General features: G+C 39.6%; 1 protein-coding gene across 2 annotated transcripts in view; it reads left to right on the top strand.

Annotated features, from left to right (window-relative positions):
- dlgap3 (discs, large (Drosophila) homolog-associated protein 3) overlaps positions 1–15,602 on the top strand; it is a 229,116-nt gene continuing 213,514 nt past the window's right edge. For both annotated transcript variants that reach the window (XM_067426607.1, XM_067426608.1), the window contains exon 1: positions 1–183. The gene's annotated coding sequence lies outside the window, so the exon portion shown is untranslated. The remainder of the gene's footprint in view (positions 184–15,602) is intronic.

The following is a 15,602-nucleotide window of genomic DNA, read 5'->3' as shown; positions in this document are numbered from 1 at the left end:
GGGAGATCCGCGGACCAATGGAAACGCGAGGCTGCGACAGAGGGAATCCTGAGCGCTGCTGTCGGGATCTCAAACAGCGGCGAGTAACAGACCGTCCGCACGCGCACCGAACCATCTGCCCGGAGGAATATTGAATATTTTCACTACGGGAATGCGAGTCTGACCTGCTAACTTAAACGCAAGGTAAGCAGAATACTGTTCCGTTTAAGCACTGCATGCATCGCACGGTTTTATTGTTTTCCTCCCTTGCAAGTTAAAAGCTGGATATAACACACAAATATGGCTTGGAAGCTGTCACAATGCACAGTGACTTACCTATTAGGTTGCTTTACCCACATTACAAGCATGCTTTTGATGTTAGGGGTAGGGGTTATGCCTCAAAGGATATGTTGCCCATGTTTGGAAGCATGCGTGATAAGATACCCTACCCATGTTTTAATTTTTTAAGAGGACTGGGTCATCTTGAGGACCTTTACTGAATGAACCGGTCCAGCCGGCTTCATTTCACAGGGGTTTAAATGAAAGAGACCCTTGCTGCTGTGCAACTTGACGGCACTTGGAAGTTTTGTCACGGAGCACTGGTCACGCAGACGCGTTACGAATCAAAGCACTTGGAGGGCTGATCGGGGACCTCTGAACCTTGGAGCAACTTAAGTTAATGAATAATTGATTGCCGACCATGAAAGCATGTTCTGGACAAGGATGCCCTAAGTGTCATCACACTCACAGTTGAACCAGATTGCGTTGTGAGATGGATGTTAGAGGTCCACAGATTGAACTAGACTGACATGTGAAGAGGCTTCAGAGCTATAGGGTTGTGGTTTCATCATAAAAAAGGCTGTAAGCGTATGTGACCTGGACAAACATCATGGGAGCAGATTCTGGAAACAGATATTGATTAAAATATGTCTCCTCACCCAGTTTATTGCATGAAAGATCACTGCCATGGGCCGTGTAAGTGGAGAGTTAATGAACTCACTTGATATAGGATCAGAAAAAGGCTTCTGTGATGATAAGGGGGTGTTTTTTTTAGTGTCTTCAGTGCATGTTTTGCAAATGTTCACTAAGCATTTAGCAGCCTATTGAAAATATAGATTCTTCTCAATGTGACTCAGCTATCGTCAGCCTGTTTTCCTTATCACAGGTAGGCCTACATATAATGTAACGCTAGTGCAGTGGGAAAAATATGATAAACGTGGCACAAGACCATTTGTATTGCTTTAGCTCTTGTTGGATGTCTTGATTTTTACTGGCTTGCCAGTGTGCTGTGTTTCTGTGTGTGGAGCTAGAGCAGAGGCGAGTTGAATAAGTAGGTTAACTAACTGCTCATTGACTCAATTATATTTCGCCCTTATTTCGAAAAAATGACACGTGAACCGCTGTGTTTGATTCATTTCGCTCTGGCGGCGTAGAGGCTTGTGCTTGGGGGAGAAAGAGAATATATACCTAATTGTTGGGAAGAAAAAAAAAAAAGACCAGAGCTAATTATGCCAAGATAAACGCTTTGGTTATTTATATCCTCCAAATCCGTTTAATTCATCTCATTGTCACAAAAAGACTGAGATAATGAAGTGTGTTTATATATTTGTGATTATGTGTTTTATTTAATGTTAAAGTCTGGTGGGATCACGGACGTTATTTTGGAATCCTTCTGTTTTTCAATTTGCTAATTAAAGGGGTCCTATTATACTTGTTTACGTTTTTCAGCTTTCTTTAATTTGTATTGTTGCTGTTTGAGCATTAAACTAAGCACAATGTCACTTCAAAGGGAGTTATTCTCTAGCCTATAGGCCTATCAGTGCGCACTGATTCTGAACTCGCTGAAACGCCTCGATTTGTAGTCTTGAGTTTTCTTCCAGGAACGTACTCATAAAAATATTCCTCATTGAGTTACGTTAGAAGCGTGTTGAATTTGGTGGTTAAGGTAAGAGGCGTGACATTTCCGAAACACGCTTTAAAGCGGTTGACCAATCACAACACACGAGTCCAGCCGATCAATCAGAGCACAGTGTGCTTTGCAGGAGGATGGGCTTCATAGAAGAGAGGTGTTGCAACAGTAGAAACTGTGAAAAATGTGTCTTTCAAAAAAAAAAAAAATTGTGATGGGAGGAAAAATAAGTCAGTGCTTTTGCATCCTCTGGCAAATGTTTTGCATTCCCGATAAACTTTGCGTCCACTCTCAAAATCTTTTGAGCGCTTAAAGGGGTACTTCAGCGCTGGGAAGATGAATCTGTATTTGAACTGGGTCATCAATGCAGTAGAAATGTGAAATTATTTTTGAATTTGGTGCTTTCTAGACTGAGAAAAGACAGAAAATGTATTTTTGTCCCATGGGGATGAAAGACTACAATTCCCAGAATGCTTCACTGCCCTGTGCCATTCCCCAACGCCACCAACTTGATTACAGTGACTGAGTTAGAGAAGACACTACAATTAAAAACTGAACGTGTCTGTTCAATATAATGAGTGAGTCACCGCGCGAGTATCACAGCACTGAGCACTAACTGCAGGAGTGATGAGAGCTAAGGTAATCGCGACTACACTCGCGGCATACATTCACAGCGCGAGTTCAGTCTGGCACGTTTCAGTTCATGCCTATACAAGCTTAACTTTCATAGAAATTAATTTGAGAAGTTAAAAGACTTACATTGCACACCATAGCTCCGTTTAAATGAGTGCCTGCCAGCTGAGCTCTCCCTGCAAGCTGAGTGTAATCTCCCATCCCCCATGCGCAGGTTCAAAACATGCGGAAATGGCTCCCTCTGCTGGCTGTAGTCTTTAGCCTTTGGGCAAACATTCCTCCTATGATGCAAAAATCGTCAATTTGCATCATAGGAGGAACTTTTCTAGAAATAAAATGCATAAATCTCTTGTCTCAGGGAGATATGAGGGGGGAAAGCACAATAATTTGAATATACTCCAGGGTTTCTACTGATACAAAGCCATATGCTAATCGCTGAAGTAACCCTTTAATGAGCGAATGCAAAGTTTCTCAGCAGAACGCAAACGTTTTTGTGAGAGAACGGAAAAGCATTGACTTATTTTTTTTTTTCCTCCCATCTAATTTTTTTCTCTTCACCATGTCCCTTTAGGGGACATTTCCAAAATGTGCTTAAAGTGGATGACCAATCACAACACAGGTCCATTCAACCAATCAGAGTGCGCTTTTCAGGAGGAGGAGCTTCATAGAGAAGGAAACTAAACAGTGTTACTGACAGACTGTGATTTAAACATCGTATTCTAGGAGACCTCAAACACAAAATCAAGACTTTAGGCATAATTAAAATTGGTCCCATTTAAAATGTATTTTATAGAAAAATTGAAGGTTTAGTTTAAATTTGAGGCTGATGCAGAGCAAGCAAATGTCTTTGCTGGTAGACTATTCCTCCCTCCACAATAGACCATTGCTTTAACACTACTGCCCTGCCTATTTATAAGAGAAGCCCTTTGGGAATTGCACTGCAGGCTCTCAGCATGTCCATTTTTTATTTTCACCACCACTGTGAAGTTTGTAGTAGCTAAACAGACATCCCCTCTTACTCTAAAGGCACAGAACAGTCCCTTCACCATTTTCACACATATTCATGCAAGACCCCATCTGTACTCGGATTCAGAGAGTACTTATCCCCTCTGAGATTCCTCCTTTAGCTCCTGATTCCTCTTGATTTAACTCAAGCTCTCAACGCCGTAGCCTTATCCAGACACACTGATTAGGAAGCTTCTCTTTTGGCGGATTTTCACGTTGGGACTCGTATATGACCAGAATGAATCATTTGAAAAGCATATCTATTGTAAATTTTCAAATTCATGCAAGAGTTTGTGTTTTCAAACTGTTCATTGAAACGAGAAAACTGTGAGGTCATAAAAAATATGAGGAGAGTTTTTGGGAAGGTTATTTTGTGCACATTTTTCTTTTAATTGTTTAAAGAAATGATCTGTACTCATTGTGCCGCATAAAACCAATATCTGTCTGACACACAATAAACTACATTGAGCATCCTGTAATAAAAAAGACATTTTGCTTATCATGAAAGGAGTTTATTGGGAGCTGAGTGCTTTATGTGCCATTCCTGAATATAGAAATGGAAGTATATGTTTAGAGCATTTTCTTTGGTTTATATAATGGTTATTTAATGGTTTTTAGGTTCAGTAAAGAATGTTCTATTTGAATTATATAATATTATATTATACTATATTATATTTATGGGCTGTCAAACTATTAATCATGATCCGCATCCGAAAATTACAGTTTGTGTTTACATAATATACATATGTGTGTTTGTGCTGTGTATAATTATTATGTATATTTGAATATACATACATGCATGTATATATTTAAGATTTGCAAGTGTGTGTATGTATATATATATATATATATATATATATATATATATATATATATATATATATATATATATATATATATATATATATATATATATATATATATATATATATATATATATATATATATATATATATATATATATATATATATATATATATATATATATATATATATATATATAATATATATGTGTATGTATATATATACATACATACATACATACACTTGCATACACTTGCATACACTTGCATATATTGGTCTTAAACCACAACCTCGGCCAGCTTTTCTGGCATTTGCCCCTGGCTTTGATGTCTCTATAGTGGCTAAAAATTAGATATAATTAGTTGTGTTATTTGCCTTTTCTGTATGATTAAGTCCAGAGTGAGGGTCAGGCTGCATCCGAAATCACGTATTCTCTTGAGTAGGTACTTATTTTGAATAAGTAATGATCATCCATAACGACTCTCTCTTGTTGCCACTAAAAAAGTATGTTCTGTAGGCCTAAAGTATAAATGTGTGTAGTATGAGTGTAATCTTGACACTATATTTGCCATGTTGTCATTATCATGTGACCTACCAGTGTCAGTTGCTTTACTGCCATTCATAAATCCTCTCTCGTGGCCTCATGGGATAATAAAGTGTCCATTGCATGCACTCTTCAAAATCTCACTGACAGAAGTCGTTGATCAGGGTAGTTTTTGCCTATCCTTTTATGAGTACTGTGAATTCGTAAACACTTATTATTTTTTTTCACATACTGTTTTTCATCAACTATACAGTATGGAAGTATGCAAAGCCTAATACTTGCTATTCTGGGTGGTGGGAATGGCTCTAATCAGCTATGCCAATGACTAAGTTCCATTCATAGACACATGAGGAGTTGGCAGGCATTGTTTGAGTGGTAAGTAATTATTATAATCATGTTGGTGGTTTGTTGTAAGGGTCTATCAGGAAACGACAGAACAAATATCTTGATTCCTCTAAAGAAATTACCAAGACTTTTAAACGGAGCTCCCTAGAATGTTAAAAAAGAGCCTGATTAGGTTAATTGATAATCAATAATAGAAGTTATCATGTGTTACACATATAGAAAGGAGCAGGCGTTGTTTCTGGTGCAGCACACTTAATAGAAGGATATCAAGCAAATCTGCAAAGAAAAGATTGCTTGACTGCTTGTCTCTGCGTTAACTGCTGTATTACGCGCTCTTGAGCAGACCGTGGCAAGAGCTCCCCCTAGCGGTTTAGATAATTTACGCCGCGGTATATGCATGAATAGATAACATTCTTACCGATATCTTTTAGGTTAAGCCAGCCCACCGATTCTATACACACTGTGATTGGCCTGACCAGAGGTTTTTCCAGCTCACTATCCAACGGAGAGTTGCTAGACTACCCTGGCTGCAAATCAGATTTGCTGCCGCTAGGGTGCAAATAGATTTCTAGGCTAATCTCTTCATAGAAACTTTGACAATTTAAATGGAAGGGATCTTCTGTTTTCAAGACTCTTCATTATACTAGTGCCAAACATGTACAACAGTGTAGTCTTCAAAACCTATTGGTCTTTTCCAAAAAAAAAGGAAAAGCGAAGCACATGATGCACTAGGGAGGGGAAATGATGTAAGATGTGGAAAGATCCTGATTTTAAGTAAGCATCAAACAAGTCCAATACATCAGGGTACATCAACACATGGCTAGAAGCTTAAAAACACAGTCGATAATTGGTACAAAATCTGCATGGAGAAAACAAATTACATTTTGTCCATGTATTTTGGTATTCTCTGTGATCTGGTTCTGCATCGGGCCTTTTTGCCCCACTAACCCTAAGCAGCGGATACTTGTGAGCAAACCTATCAGCCTTTAGCTGGTCTAGCTCAGTACTGCAGTGCTCCTGAAGCACAGTGCAGAGAAGCAGACACATCAGAGGAAGACTGAAGAGCAAAGTGAATGGAGAACGAGTGCAGAGTGTAGAAGGGAGGGACTGTAAGGGTGTGGAAATGTAGTGAAACATGGCTATGCATGATTGTTGTTGCTGTTGCACAAGCTTTGCATACTCTAAATATATTAACATATTTGCATTCACTGAATTATGGAGATTGAAAGTGATTATGTTCATTTGTGTGCATGCGTGTGTGGGGTTTATATACCTTATCTCTCTTTGCTCTGTGTAGCGTCTCAATTTTTTAAATGCTTTTAATCATGGATCAATAGACTTGAGATGATATGCTCATTGCTCTAATTGTGTTGTAATAAGAGATCTACCCTGCACTAATGGTCTGAGCCCTTTTTGACCTGCAGCTCAGAAATATGATTATTACTGTCTCAAAGGGCTCTCTGGCGTCTGTTTAATATACAGTGGGGTTCAAAAGTCTGGGACTGCTAGTGAAGATGGTTGCACTTTACAATAATTTCTGATTTAAGACATTACAGATGATTTACATGAATATCTAACCAGATGCAAAATAAATAGATGCTATCTTTCCATGTTTTTGCCCTATCCAGCCATGACAAGCAGCAAGATTTTCTGTTGATTCTTAGTTTTGTATTTCTTATGTTTCATTCAGTTTAAACGTAGGTATTGATAATTAACATTTGCAGGTACACAAATGTCCTTATTGTTGGGGAATGCCTGTATGCTATTTCTTTACTATACATGTTATACTTCAGGGTCCCAGCAGCTCTCACAACCCTTGTCAAGGTCTACTTCAAGGATTTCCAACTCTGCTTGACAACAGCAGAGTATACAACTGTATGGCTACACATGGAAGAGGTAATCATGGCCGGCTGCACCATCTCCCCGCTGACCTTCACTCTGGCCATGTCGGTCATCGTCTGGGCCTCCCCAGGGCAAAGGCTGCCACTGCTCAGAGCCTACATGGATGACCTAACGATTCTCACCATAACTAAGGTTTGCACTGTGCGGCTACTAAGAAAGCTCCAGGAAAACATTGAGCAGACTCACATGAAGATCAAGCTGAGCAAATCCAGAAGCATCTCTGTTGTCAAGGGGAAGCTGTAATACCACCACTTCTACATCGGCAAGGAATCCATTCCAGAGAGCATAGGTTGTTGGTATGATGCCTCCCTTGAAGATAAAGAGCAAGTAGAGCAGCTTAGAAAGAAGGTAGCCAGAAGCCTGGAGAATGTCGACAGAACCATCCTGGCAAGCTGAAGCTCTGGAGTATGTAGTATAGACTACTTCCATGCCTCTTTTGGCCGCTAACCATCTATGAAGTCCCACTCTCAAAGGTGGAGAAGCTGGAGAGATTGTCAGCTCGTATATAAGGAAGTGGCTTGGCATTCCCAGGTGCCTCAGCAGAGGGCTCTATACCTGCCCATTTCCAGTCTGACAGAGGAGTACAAGTGCACCTAATTCAGACTGGCGATGATGCTGCTGGATTCAAGTGATTTATTTGTAGCCCAAGCTGCCCCTATTCTGGCTACCGGGAGGAAGTGGACCCCATTGGCTGCAACTGAGCAGGCAAAGGCAGCACTCAGATGTGAGGACATCGTGGGGCGTGCCGGAGGTGAGGAGTGGTCTTGGCCTTGGGGCAAATACACCAGTGTGGAGCAAGGCCTCTACATCTCAGAGACGCAAGCTGGTGGTCCAGGAGGTACGTTGGGAGGAGGAAGCAGGAAGGTGTGCCCAAGCTGTGGCGCAGGCAAAGCAAGGGCAGTGGGTGGCCTGGAAAGGAATGGAGAAGAGGAAGATCTCCTGGAACAAGTTGTGGGAGATGGAGGCATTCAGGGCAAGTTTTGCCATCAGGGCTGCCTACAATGTCCTGCCTTCCCCAACAAACCAAAGCATGTGGTATGCCAAAGACTGCACATGCCCTCTATGGCCAAGTCCAGCAACACTAAAGCACATCTTAGTGGGATGCAAGACCAGCTTAACCCAAGGCCGTTATACCTGGAGGCACAAACAGGTGATAAATATATATATATTTTTGCAATGACATTTGTTCGGGAGGGCAAGGGTCAAGCCAGCCTCACCACCACTAGACCACAAACTGGGCAACTGGGCTGAGCACGGGGCTGCTGAAAGACTTGGAAAAGAAACTCTGCCTTCCAGCTGAGGTGGCAGTTACCAACCAGCGACCAGACCTTGTTCTGTAGTCAGCCTCACTCAAGCATTTCTACATCATCGGGCTCACTTTGCCCCCGGACGGTGCAGTGGAGGAGGCTTATGAATGGAAAGGGCTGCGGTAAACTGAACTTGCTGCTGGTGTGGCTTCCCATCGGCAGGCAGTCAAAGACCTCTCCAAGACTGCTGAAAAGGGGAGCCAGTGGCTGTGGATGTAAAGAAAGGACTCCATCTGGACCTTCAAGTGAGTTGATGGCACCTAGTGAGTGAACCTGGGACACTGGAATTTACTGCTGAACCCTCTGGAGGGGTTGTGGGCCCATCAGCAAAACCGAAGAAGGAGGGTGCCCACTTGATAACCCGAAGGATGGCATGACTCATTTGACCATACCACGGAGTCTCATCTGTGCCTCGTACGCATTTATTAAGGGTTATTAACATCTAGTACTATACAACAGACCTGATTCATAGATTAAACGTGGATTTGAAGAAAAAAAAAGTCATTCATACATCAATATTTTAATCTATAAGAATACAAGAAAATGCATGTTTTAGAAACACACTTTACATGATACACATCGCTTTTGTCTGAAACCCTTTTTTTACACTATTACTTGATTTCCATATTTAATAATAATAATAATAATAATAATAATAATAATAATAATAATAATAATAATAATAATAATAATAAACAGACCATCAATATAGTTTCAGACTTTTGAACTCCACTCTCTCACAATTAACCACTTTCTTAACATTGTGGACTAAAACATTATGGAGGTTCTTAACCAGCAGTTTACAGGGATGATTTGGAAAGATCCAAGAATGAAAGGGAAGTGGTAACAAAGGGAGGTAAGCATGAAATGAAACACAAGAACCGGATGGAAAAGGATGGATTGAGCAATAGAAAGATTGCCCCAATGACTCAGGATGAAGGTGTGATATGTTGAAGTAGATGAATGGATGATTGAGGAGAGCAGGGAGAGAGGACACGAGGAGAGATGGTGAAAATTATAGAAATAAGCAGAACCAAGATGGTCCTGCTGTAGTCTAGCTCAACATTTAATTTCCTCTCATTTCCCTTGGCCTCCCTCCGTGTTTTCTAACCAGGCCATGACAGCACCACATGCAGGCTTTGGGATGAGTTTGCACTGGGATTTAAATAGATAATGGCGGCCTAACGGTTGTTGGCTGATGAATTATTCAGTAGAAACCCCAAGACATTGTTGTGTGGCATCATTGGTGACATACGCCAACTCTCAGGTTTGCAATATTGATGCTATGGAAGATTCCTCCATTTTGGTTTTTATGCGACAGCTCAACTATGAAAATGGGGCTGTTTGGTTTTTATGTCTTTGTTTTTCTAGCCGGTTCTTCAGGTGAAGAAATGTGTTAATAAAGGAGTTGATCACTCTTTAGTTGCCCTAAGCAAGCTGTACGTCATACACCAATGAGAGCTTCTTGGTAATTAATACTACCAGTTACTGATAGTCACAATGGAGAAGAGGTTTTAAACAGCCACTAGGCCGTTTAAGTGGGAATGCAACATGAAGTGAAGGCTGGAGGATAGAGGCGGTGGAATATTTGATCTCCTTTATATTCCTTGAGGCCTTTCTTTTTTCAGCTTTTTTTCCACACACACTGCAACTAATTGTCACATTTCTCAGTGTAGGATTTTGCATTTGCAAAGGCAAATGCATTTGTCAAAAAATGTTTTGGTGAATTATTTGAATGTCAGGGGAAATGTTATTTTAGTACAATAAAATATTATAGTATTTACTATTTATTAAAAATGTTAAAGACTCCCTGTGTTGAAAATCAATTGAATATGCTTTAAAAACCATGTACAAATAGTTTGAAACCATCCCTGTTTCCTACTACCAAAAACATGACCAATTCAGTCAACATGCTTTGTAATTGTTTTATAATTATTTCTAAGGATACTGATTTTTCAGAAAGCAGCTGCCTGACTCTTAAATGGTGAATGGGAACATGGTTTGTGGAATATTAGCAACACATTATTAGCTTTTTGATTGACATTGCAGAGAGCGATACATAAAACGCATTACCATTCTCTATCGACTTGTAGCCTAGAAATCTAGACGCACCCTAGTGGCAGCAAATCTAATCTGCCACGAGTGTCGTCAAGCAACTCTCACTACATATCTGAGCTGTAAACGCCAAACTCTGGTCGAGCCAATCACATTGTGTATAGAGGCGGTGGGCGGGGCTTAACATAATGACGGCCAAATTGCGCTTGTGTGCTTCTAGTAAACACAGAAACTGGTGAACAGTGGTCTTTTGAATCAGCTTTGACCGTGACTCTGGAAGACTTGGAGTTAAGCTTTTCTCTGAGAAAAGAACGGCACTGAAGTCATTCTTAAAAAGGGAGGATGTGTTCTGAGTTTTGCGGACCGGATACAGCGAAAGTTTAATGTTTCAACTAGCTCTGCTTCACCTTCGTTGCTCTGGTTGGTGGTAGCGCTATCCTATCGCGTGCAGAGGGAGTTTGAAAGACAATCGTTGATCCCACCCCTCGGATTGAGCCCTGTCAATGGTGAGTTTCCAGATCAAACATCTTGATGTGGGTCTGGCTTGTCAGGCTAATCGACTTGTTGACGACACTGTATAATTCGCTCTTCCTCTTCTGAATCAATTTCTGGTTCAAGTATATAGCTGAATTTAACCAATATTTCATCTTGATATTGTGTAGCATTTACTACAGTTGACCTAGTGGATCAGTTAGTCCAAGCTAGTATGACTGAGTGAAGGCGGGGACTTATTTGCATATTCATGAGAAACATTGTGACAACTTGCTCTGAAATGACATGCTTCTGCCTTTATTATTGCCTTTATTTTCTATTGCCTGAATGTATGTGGTATGATTTTACTTAACATCTGTAGCAAAATATGATACTGTAATATTAATGAATTAATCTGGAGGACATCATTCCTAAAACAGATTGTAATTTGTTTATCTGAGCTTTCTAGTGTGTAATGGTAGCACAAGGTCTCATTCATTTTTAATAGAGATTATACAACCCTAAATCCAGAAAAGATGGGACATTTTGTAAAATGCAATAAAATCAAGACTTTGTGATTTTTGTTAAAGTGATAGTTCACCCAAAAAATGAAAATGAAAATGAAAATGTGATGTCTATCTGCTTACACAGGGCATCCGAGATATAGGTGTGTTTTAACATTGGTTGTATAATGCATGTATATGGGGTCTAATTAGAATTTAACTGACAAAAGTACAATGAAAAGATTCTCAATGTTTCACTGTTCCACTTCAGCTGGTCAACTTCAGCTCTGCCAATCTTGGACCCACGGGTGGGGTGCAGAGTTGAATTGTATTTTGTAAAAAATAAAAATAAAAATGGATGGCATACAACACACTCCAATAAAGTTAGGAAAGAGGCAAAAATAATAATAATAATAATTTGTGCATAGATTCTTTTTTGTCCACAATAAGTAGATGAATTTGTAATAGCTGAGGGTTGCAAGCAAATATTGTGCCAGATATTATGAGAATTGTCAAACAATTCAAAAATCACATTTATCCCTGCAAGATTGCAAAGAATTGTGCTATTTTGCCATCTACTATATAGAATTTTGTGAAAAGATTAAGGGAATCCTGAGAAACCTCAGTACATGTTGGGCAAGGCAGGAAACCTCTGTTGAATGTGTGTGACCTTTGAGCCCTCAGATGGAATTGCATGAGAAACTGTCATTAAATGAAGCCACATGTGTTTGGAGGTTCTTTGGAAAACATTGTTATTTAACACAATCAACGGATGAATCAAGCAATGCCATTTACACGGGGAGTAATCTATACATCAGTTCTATGCAGAGATGCGGGTGAGTTCTCTGAGCCCAAGCTCATCTCGGATGAGTCCACAATTCAGCTTGTTTGTGGGAAAAACTGTGCCGAAGACGAAAGGGACCATCCAGATTTTCATCAGTGACAGGTATAAAAGCAAACATCTGTCATGATACGGGGGTGCAGCAGTGCAAACGGTATGGGGGACTTGCGTATCTGTGAAGATACCACTGATGTAGAGGCATGTATTAAAACAGGGACATTTAATGGCATCAAGGTGACATCTTTCCTGAGAAGCAAGACAATGACAGGCCTCATTCAGCATGTGCTACATCAGAGTAGTTTCTAGATACTCTACACCATAGTGTGGATGTGCTTGACTGGTTTGCCTGAAGTCCAGATCTGTCTCCTGTAGAAAATGTATGGCCATCATGGAAAGGGTCATCAGACAATGTCAACCATAGACTGTTGAGCAGCTGTCTTGTATAAGGCAAGATTGAAGATCCATTTGCAAAACTGCATCAATCTATCCTCAATATCCAAACTATTAAAACATGTAATTAAAAGGAAAGATGATGTGGCACAGTTGTAAACATGTCTCTGTCCCAACTTTTTAGACTGTGTTGCAACCATCTTTTATTTGTATTTTTGTTAGTTAAATAAAATTGAAAAATAATTAACAAATCACAGATTATTGTTATTGATTATTGCGAATGATGCTATAATATCCAAACTTTTCAATATTTGGGGGTGTAAAACAAAAAAAGAAGGGGACGTGCTAGTATAGTACACATTACACTGGGCAGATTTTTCATACATTTCTTTTGGCAGTAGACACAAACAACATTCTGTTGTGCTTCATGTTGCACTGCTGTTCCTTCTGGGAGGCTTGTCACAGAGGGGGTGCGAGATATTGTCCATGATGGTCAAATTAATTTGGACATCATTCTTCACTCGCCCACCACCTACAGTCTATAGGTCCATCCTAATGACAGAGTCTGCCTTCCTGGTTTGTTCAGCCTGTTGACTTTCCCAGCTCTGATCTCTGTGCTCAATACACAAAATAAGAACAACACGTTTTAAGCAGTTTATCTTAGCACAGTTTTACTTGTGTTTATAGTTGCCTTGTTTAAAATAAAAGCTTTGGATCAATATTTTTCATCTTAGGTTCATCTTTAGGTTTATATTACCCATGCTATGCTGTGCTTCCCCTAATGGACTGGAACACTTTTATTTTAAGAGAGTGAAATGAAATGTAGCATTTATAAACAACATTCTGCTGATGCTGTTTTCCCAATGTATTGCAATATAGTATAAGAAATGTTTCATTATTATTATTGTCAAATTCAAACTTTTTATTGCTTTGCTGGTACTTCTTCATTGTGCTCTTCAGCTCATCACAATTATTGCACTGAATTTAGTAACACAAGCTATATACAAAATATATAGTATACTATAGTAGGCAAAAAACTGTGTGACAAGAGTAGTGTCTGAATTCACAGTAACAAAAAAAAGTTGGCAAAAAGTACCTTAATGACACTAATTCTGGTGATATTCTGAAGAGCACATGCAATGGGCACTTTACTATCCCATGAGGCCACAGGAGACGATTTTTGAATGGGAATGCTGGTAGGTCACATGACTGACAGCATGGCGAATGTAGTACATCCCGAATCACGTTTGTACTAATCTTCCATAGGCTACTTAAAAGAACATACTTTTTAGCGATTGCAAGTAATTATTTTAAATAAGTACCAACTTACAAGAGAGTATGGGTGCGTCTCAATCAGCTCCCTATTTCAGTCATTAGGGGAACCGATCAGGGCCATTTTAAGGGCTCTCTCATTCTCAAAGTTCTTCCAGTGCACTGGAACGTTCACTCCATGAAAAATCCCACAATGCACGCCAAAAACCAGGGAACATCGACCCTCACTATGCTACCTTACCAGAAATTAGGTCACATTTCTAAAGCGCAAAAAAATAAAACGCATGAGACATCTCAATAAATATAATGACACTTAATAGCAGATTTGAAAAGGCAAAGTGTTTTCTTTATTAGGCTATATGTCAACACAAACACACATCGATAGACATGTAGTGAACATATAGGGAACAGTTGATGATGGGCCGTTGACGGAGTTAATTTTTCCACATAAACTATGGTTTTTACACCTCAAAAAATTGTTCAGATGATTTATTTCAAGACATTTGTCAGGTTTGCTTAAAACACTCTTTTGTGCAGAACTAATATCTCACGCATCTCAAGCCTCCGTTGAAAAACCATTCATTCCGTTGTTGCACCACTGCCGAATATCCAGAAGTTAAAGCCGGAGAAAGAACAATCTTTGCTGAGGTTTGTTGGTGGCCATGATGTTGTGGCCCTCCTACCCCAACAGGGTGCCACATCTCTGAGTTTCCAAGAATATATAATTTCAATATTCACTCTTTATATCCTTTTTGACCACTGCAGAGCACCTTACGGTTGCGCTTTGCTGTTATTTGGATGGATTTTTATTTCTTTAAAATGCTGGCATTTATTTACAAGAGGAATACATTTCATGCTCATTTAAAAAAAAAAAAAAAATCATGTAAACTAAACCAACCATTTCCATTGACTTTCAATTGCGTGAAGCGGCCTCCTTGTCATTTCTGACTTATAACAAAAAAAAATAAGCTGTTGACCATAAAAAAAAAACTAATTACTTTCCCTTACTTGCCCACTAGAAGGGAAAGTAATCAGCGACAGGAAATATAATATATAAAACTCACATTTGGATATTTGACAAAATGTTTACTGCACACGTAGGCATACTGAGTGTCAGGGTCCCAAAATTGACCCATTCCTGCGGAAGCTTCCTGTCTTATAGCCTGTATCCACTTTTGTCTCCTTAAATGCAAATTTTTGGGTCAACAGCTGTTAAAAACTTAGTTCCTGTTTTTTAGCTTGGTTTCTGGACACCTTTTCACATATCAGCTTTTAGACATTGTTCTGTTTTTTGTAATAAGTCGGAAATGGTAAGGCGACCGCTTCACAAAATACAAAGTCAATGGAAAGCGTTGGATTGTCTCCCCGGTGTACGCTCTGTCTCTATTGTTATGGCAGATCAGCTCTGGGGAGATCCAATAGCTTTAAAATTCAACAGAGTTCCCGCCTTCATGGAAGTAAACGCTTGTCAATGGAGTGTGGCCAGACTCTCTGTACAAATTAAATGTACGAGAGTCTGGTAAGACCAGGCTACCATTATTAACTTGCAAGTGAGAAATGTCATGTCGCTTTGAAGTTTGCTAAACTCTTTTAATGATAAAGTCATCAGAGCAGTGCTGACAACACGTTTCTGCATGAGTAT

Source organism: Pseudorasbora parva, chromosome 19, assembly GCF_024679245.1.
Source record: "Pseudorasbora parva isolate DD20220531a chromosome 19, ASM2467924v1, whole genome shotgun sequence".
Classification (NCBI taxonomy): Eukaryota; Metazoa; Chordata; class Actinopteri; order Cypriniformes; family Gobionidae; genus Pseudorasbora; species Pseudorasbora parva.
Note: the sequence above shows the minus strand (reverse complement) of the source record. Positions and strands in the feature narration are given on the sequence as shown.